The following is an 8144-nucleotide window of genomic DNA, read 5'->3' on the forward strand; positions in this document are numbered from 1 at the left end:
CAAAGTAAAGGAGCTCCAGGTCATTGTTCCATTGGATCCAACTGAAGGTGTGCGATATATTGAACTGGTCCACGATTATGAGGAGGAGGACGATCTTGATCAGATTTATAATATCATTGCGCGTGATGAGGATTGGATCAACTCTACAACGAATGGACAGATCGGATGGGATAAGGATAGTTCTTGCACTTTAGATTCTGATGAAGAGCTTGAGCATTGGCAGAACCGATTACATGAAGTCTCCTCATTGTGCTGTAATATGTTGACAAAATCACTTCGATGCATATCCATTGAGGTACAAAATTTACCTTATTATGATGGGTTAGAAGATGTTAATTTGTTTTTGGATAAGTTTGAAAGGGATGTGCCAGAAGAGCATTGGTTCCAAGCACTAGATCTGGCACTGCGAGCTACGCCTGCCCGTTGGTGGGGTACGCATAAGGACAGCTTCGCCAATTGGAAAGAATATTGAAGAATGATGAAGCTGAGGTTTGGGTATGCCAATACCCATATGACAGAGAAATACATAGGGAAGGATGATCCACACGAACATTTGGCGCGATGGACTAAAGCATGGGGAGAGGAACTGTAGTCGGAATGGGTTCACATCTTTTGTCACACTTTGGATACCATCCCAATGAACTGGTACTTGGAAACTAAGCTACGACATGGGATGGTTGAATGGGATATCCTAAAGGAAATATTCCTATTAACTTTCAACTTTGAAGATGGCTTTGAATGTATTGATGAGGCGCTCCAAGAAATCAAAGCAACGATCTTCAAAATACCCGAGGAATTGGTAGAATGGGTTCAACCATATTGGAATACGCAGCTGTGCCATGCACTGGAATGTTATAATGTGACTACAAAAGAAAGCGAAGATTACCCCAGAAACATTAATAGTCCCAAGTCTGAAGAACAACACAAGGTTGAGGGATCTAAGGTAGAAATCCCCGACATATAGGAGTCTTTAAAGACGAAGCAAGTAAATATTGGATCGAACACGCAACCAAATTTTGCTAAGATAGGTGAATATTGGGATGAAGATATAATTGATAAGGTCGCAGAGCTGCTGCGCGAGTATCAGGACTTGTTTCCCACCAAGTTCTCTGATCTAAAGGGGATAGTAGGGGATTTGGGCGTCATGAAGATTACTTTGAAGCCATATGTGAAGCTTGTAAAGAAGCGCCCCTACCGATTAAATCCCAAATATAAGGAAAAGGTGTGCAAGGAGTTGGATAAGATGCTGGAAGCTGGGATCATTGAACCTGTGGAGGAATCAGACTGGGTAAGTCCCATGGTAGTCCAAGAAAAGAAGCAATAGGATGAAATTTGGATATGCGTAGACCTAAGGAAGTTGAATGATGTGTGCGTCCATGACCCATTCCCTATGCCATTTACAGATGAGGTGTTGGAGAATGTTGGAGGGAAGGAAGCCTACTCATTCACTGATGGGTTCTTGGGGTACCATCAGATCAAGATCGCGTCGGAGGATCGAAGTAATACCACCTTCGCGACGGAATGAGGTTCTTTTCAATATATGGTAATACCTTTTGGGTTGAAGAATGCACCTGCAATCTTTTCAAGAGTGGTAATTACGGATTTTAAGGAATTTATCCACAAATTTTTAGAGGTCTACTTTGATTATTGGACCATGTTTGGGTTGGTCAAGCACCATGTTGCTAGTCTGCGCCTCATGCTGGATACCTGTCGAAGACATTAGATCACCCTTAACCTGAAAACGTGCATCTTTTATGTACCCTATGCAAATTTGTTGGGTCATGTGGTTTGCAAGCAGGGATTGATGGTAGACCCTAGTGAGATAGTTGTCATTGTTAATTTGGAGGTCTCAAAGAACATAAAACAACTACACGCAATGTTGGGCCATACTAGATATTATAAAAAGTTTATCAAGGTGTATGCGCAAATAATTGCGCCAATGGAAAGACTGTTGAAGAAGGATGCAACATTCTATTGGGACGAAGATTTCCATAGCAGTTTAGACATTTTGAAGGAGAAAATGGTCACTGCGCCCATTCTAGTGTTCCCGGATTGGAAAAAGGAGTTTCATGTTCATGTGGATGCATCATGTATTGCGCTAAGTGTGGTGCTGACCCAACTAGGCAAAGGAGACATTGATCATCCTATAGCATTTGCGAGTAGGAAATTATCAAAGGCAGAGAAGAACTACTCGACTACATAACATGAAGGACTAGCAATGGTGTACGCGCTACAGAAATTCTGGCACTATCTGTTAGGCACACAATTCAAAATGTATACAAACCATTCTACTCTAAAATACCTAGTCAATAATCTTGTGTTGGGGGGGAAGATTTGCAATTGGTTGTTGCTACTCCAAGAATATGATTTTGAGGTGATTATGAAGCCCGCATGCCTGAATGTTAGTCTTGATCACCTATCTAGGATTGTGACTGGTGATGAGCCGACAAGTTTGGAAGAAGGGTTACCTGACGCGCAGCTCTTTGTTGTTTGTGTCATAGATGCTTACTTCGCAGATATAATTTATTTATTTTCTATCGAAACAACCCCAACAAAATATTCGACGCAACAGAAGAAATAATTGGTGGTTCGACCGACTGACTTCTCTGTGATTGCTGGACACTTGTACAAAATGGGCTCTGATGAGATACTGCACAAATATGTCCTGTAGTATGAACGACCAAGCATTCTTGCGGAAGTGCATGGAGGAGTAGCGAGAGGGCATTATGCAGGAAGAGCGACTATGCAAAAAATCCTATGCGCAGGGCTTTGGTGCAAACAATCCATAAGGACTCGAAGATATATTGTGGGGTGTGCAATGCTTGTCAGAGGATGGGGAGACCATCATGAAGGGATGATTTGCCATAAAATTCGCAAATAGCATTGCAGGTGTTCGATAAATGGGAGATAGACTTTGTGGGTCCAATCTAGCCACCACGAAAAAAGATTGGAGTGTGATACATTATTACAACAACTGGATACTTGACATGATGGGTGGAGGCACAACCGGTAAAGGACCATAGCATAGTTATTGCTGCAAAGTTCATCTTTGAGTTTATTTTGTCCCGATTTGGCTGCCCTAAAATTTTAATGAGTGATAGGGGCACACACTTCTTAAATGAAACAATTGTTGTGATGCTTGAGGAATTCCAGGTATATCATCAAAAGAGTATGCCATATCACCCTCAAGCTAATGGTACGGTAGAAGCCTTCAACAAAATATTGGAGAGCACCTTGACAAAGGTTTGTAACACGAAGCAGAATGACTGGGATGTGCACATACCAGCAGTCCTTTGGGCATATAGGACCACTTGTAAAAAGTTGACAAGCCAAACCCCTTTCCGACTGGTATATGGGCAGGAGGTTGTAATGCCCATGGAATACATTGTGCCAAGTTTGCGGATTGCAACATTGATAGATATGGCTGATCGTGATACTATGGAGGAGCATCTCGCACAACTGGTAGAACTGGAAGAAGATTGTTTCCTAGCAGGGTTTCATCAATAGGTGCAAAAGGATCGCAAAAAGGCATGGCATGATCACCATATAAAACAACGCACCTTCCAAATTAATGATTTGGTATTGTTATATGACAGTAAATTTACAAAATTCCCTGGGAAGTTTCAAATGCATTGGTTGGGACCCTATGTTGTGAAGGAAATTACTGATGGTGGCATAGTTCAGCTCGTGAAGCTGAACGGGGAATTATTTCCAGGAAAAGTCAATGGCAGTCGATTGAAGTTGTACAAGGGTGATCCTCCCGCTGTGCAATGACTATATGATGGTGGTAGTCTTAGAACTCCAGGAAGTTGCAATGAATTACGAGACTATAAACTACACTGCCCAAAAATTATAACACTGATGTAAGGGGGTTGCGTGATGGAGGGAAGTAAGGCATAGGGGGAATTGCGCCACAAGGCCTGGTGTCATGTAGCCTGGTCAAAAATTGACTGTTAGAAGCACTACAGATGATTGGATGGCCAAATTTCTGCTGGAAAGAGTGGGGAAGACTCATTTATGGAGCATATATTTGGAAATCTGCCGCCAAAGATGCATTAATGGTAGGAAATTGGAGGGAACAATTGGATTCTAATTCAAATTCTGCTATAAATACGGCATGTCGCCCCACATTCAAACACTTTTCTTCCTAAGAGTTTGTATTGATATTTTTTACCTTGCTTTGTGCCAAGTACTGCACTGCATATCTGGGCCAGTTTGGGAGGAAATTCTTTCACAGCCGGAGTTCGCCAACTTACTTGATTGGCACTGTAAGGTCATCTTTGACAGGATGACTGCAACACCCCCTGAGATGGAAGCAGCTCCATCTGTCCCTACAAGATTTCTGACTACGACGCCTAGGTCTCCCAGACCTAAGCCTTATGTTCCTAAGCCTTTTGCTTCCAAGGCGATAGACAAGAAGAAGAAGAAACCGCAACAGGTCTTGGTGAGGTAGTCACTGTGGAAAAATCCCATGGAAATCCACCAGAAGGGGAAGATGGATCGATCTCAGCAGCTGACTGAGCCAATGGATTTGGAGGAGGAAGAATTGTGCGAAGGCATAGAGGAGATCAATGTTGAGGAGGGTGAACCGATGACTCAGTTGTCGAGGTATATCCCACTGCGCAAGGCCACAGCTAAAGTGCTTAAAGATCTAGACAATGAAAAATTCATGGTGTCTACACCACTATTGCCAGAGAAAGTGGTGTTTGAGGGCGCGTTGTTGGCCCGCATACTGAACCTAAACATGGAGAATTGGGACTTAGGGGATCACTAGAAGTTCCCTCAGTTTGCGCAAACCAAATACTTGTCCAAGGTATATTATGAAGAATTGAAGGTTACACGGTTAGAGCTGATGAAGTAGGTAGTTGGTGTTGGGGCCGCAGGGCTCCTGAACATGCTTTGGATGCCACATTTTAGTTGCACCAACATAAACACCGTTTGTGTGCACCAATTGCTCACATTAGTGCATGATGGGTGTCTCTGGCTGGGAGAACCCATCATGATCACAGACATGCTAGTCCACCACATCACCTTGTTGTCTTATCAAGGAGTGGATTCGGCAGAAGCGTTTGGGGGAAAAACGCAAGAGAAGAAACTTGCTGACCAGATGAAGAGTGAGTTTTTCCTAATAAAGAAGTCGCGTGGATACTCTATTTGCTCTATCTCGGATCTCGCGGTGCAGTAGTGGAATATCATGCATAAGTTCCACGCAAACGAAGTTTTGACACCAGTCATCTCTTTGGCTGCGTAGTGTGCCAAAGGAGTCCAGTATAACTGGGCTCAATACTTATGCAAGGAATTCTTGGAGAACTACAGGGAGTACCAGGATGAGGGAAAGGCTTTTATTACACCTAGTTTCTATTGCTAATAGCTCTGGTGGCATGGAGGACTCCAGAAGACAAAAAACAAATTAACATCTTCTAACCACCTAAGGACTTGAAGATATATTGTAGGGCGTGTGATGCTTGTTAGAGGATGGGGAGACCATTGCAAAGGGATGAGTTTCCATTAAATCTATAAATAACCTTGCAGGTGTTCGATAAATGGGCGATAGAATTTGTGGGTCCAATTCAACCACCAGGGAAAAAGACCAGGGCACGATACATTATTACAACAACTGAATACTTGACACGGTGGGCGGATGCACAAACGGTAAAGGACTGTAGCGCAGTTATCATTGCAAAGTTCATCTTTGAGTTTATTTTGTCTTGGTTTGGCGCCCTCAAATTTTAATGAGTGATAGGTGCACACACTTCTTAAACGAAATAATTGCTGCGATGCTTGAGAAATTCCAGATATATCATCAGAAGAGTATGCCATATCACCCTCAAGCTAATGGTACGGTATAAACCTTCAACAAAATCTTGGGGATCACCTTGACAAAGATTTGCAATGTGAAGCGGAATGACTTGGATGTGTTCATACTAGCAGTCCTTTTGGGTGTATAGGACCACTTGTAAAAAGTTGACAGGCCAAACCCCTTTCTGACTGGTATATGGGCAGGAGGCTATAATGCCCATGGAATACATTGTGCCAAGTCTGCGGATTGCAACATTGACATATATGGCTGATCACGATACTATGGAGGAGCATCTCGCGCAGCTGGTAGAACTGGAAGAAGATCGTTTCCTAGCAGGGTTTCATCAATAGGTGCAAAAGGATCACGAAAAAGCATGGCATGATCGCCATATAAAACAACGCACCTTCCAAATTAATGATCTGGTATTGTTATATGACATTAAATTTAAAAAATTCCTCGAGAAGTTTCAAATGCAATGGATGGGACCCTATGTTGTGGAAGAAATTACCGATGGTGGCGTAGTTCAGCTTGCGAAGTTGAACGATGAATTATTTAGAGGAAAAGTCAATGGCAGTCGATTGAAGCTATAGAGGGGTGATCTAGCCCCTGCGCAATGACTATATGATGGCGGGGTAGTCTTCACCTCAGCCTTGATACCATGTCAAGGTGTATGCGCAAATAATTGCTCTGGCTTTGTCTTCACCTCAGCTCTGATACCATGTTAAGTTATGGTATGTTCTATGCTTATAACAGTTTACTTCTTTTTCTTATTATATTCCACCGATTAGCAATCACATGTACATAAAGTAAAGTGCAGATAGAACATTAAACGATCGACAGAAAACAAGCCAAGACAAGAGACACAAGATGTGGCGGCTAGCCAGGGACAAACCCCACAATGTGTGGGGAAACCCTTTGATCAAATCTTCTTTTATCTTCAATAATTCAGCAGAGAGAAATAGTACAATAAATCTGATTCATGTCAGCAGTAGCAAACCCTAGATCAGTAGCATCAGCATTAGCGACTTCATTATCAAACTAGGGCAGACCATATCTCACAAACCGACAGTCAGATTGACTTCATTCCACCACCAAAAGTTTCGGCTTCCAGAGGAGGTTCAGATGAACCTACAGTGCAGTTCAGATGAGGAGATCTTCTAGGCCACGCAAGTCAATCTTTACTTCTGTAGTTGCAGCTTCAGTTTCAGCAGTTTCCGGCTTCAAACTAGGGCAGTCGATATCTTGCAAACCGTTCGTCGGATTGACTTCATTCCACCACCAAAAGTTGCGGTTTTCAAAGGAGGTTCAGATGAACCTACAACGCAGTTCCAAGGAGGAGATATTCTAGGTCACGCAAGTCAATCTTTACTTCTGTAGTTGCAGCTTCAAATTCAATAGCTTCCGGCTTCACATGTGTGAGAGAGAGAGACCCATTTCAGTGCAGTAGAGAAGAGACTCATATCTGCGCAGTAGAGAGAGAGAGATGTGATGAGATGAGTGAGTCCAAATGAGGAAAATTCCTCTTATATTTATACACAACGTTGGTGGGTGAATAGATGTGATTGTTGGGCTTATGAGCCTACATGAGTTGTAGGTCGGCTTGATAATAATTCCATAATCAAAATAAATTCATATCTCCATGAATACTTATCGGAATTGGATGATCTTTATATCAATCCTACACCTCTCGACGAGAGGAATCTAATAAAAATATTATTAGCCATGAATAATATGACCCACATGAATTTTTTCCCTGGTTGCCAATTTTAACACTCCCTCTCAACCATGGAGAACTTCATCTGCAATCTGTCTATCGGTCGTTACTATTAATCCATCAAATGCACTGCCTTGTACAGCCTGACCCTTGCCCTGCTCTGCTTTATTTTGCCTGTTCTGCTTTGTCTTGTTCTGCCCTGCACTGATCTGTACTGTTTTGTTTTGTTCTGCTCTGCTCTTGCATTGTTCTGTTCTACTCTGCTTTTGTCCGAATTATGAAGAAGAAGAAATGATCGAGGATGTATCATACTGACTCAAATTCAGTCTCAGAGTATGTACCACTGGTCCCAGACCAGTCTCAACCAACCCAAAGTCAGCGTCATAGTGAGTACAACTCCAATGGTCCCAGACCAATATCATCCTCCACTAACTCAAAGTCAGTCTCAAAGTATGTACCACTGATCCTAGACTAGTCTCAACCGACCCGAAGTCAGCGTCATAGTATGGTACAACTCCTACCACTGGTCCCAGACCAGTATCATTGATCCCATATCAATGGAGGTCATCCTAGCGTAGGGAGTATGGTAGTTACAACGATGCGTCCATCGGTACTACTATGGTCCCTAAC

The sequence above is a fragment of the Pinus tabuliformis genome, chromosome 3_1 (genome assembly GCF_031772625.1).
Source record: "Pinus tabuliformis cultivar Carrire ecotype Pingquan chromosome 3_1, CPIR1, whole genome shotgun sequence".
NCBI lineage: Eukaryota > Viridiplantae > Streptophyta > Pinopsida > Pinales > Pinaceae > Pinus > Pinus tabuliformis.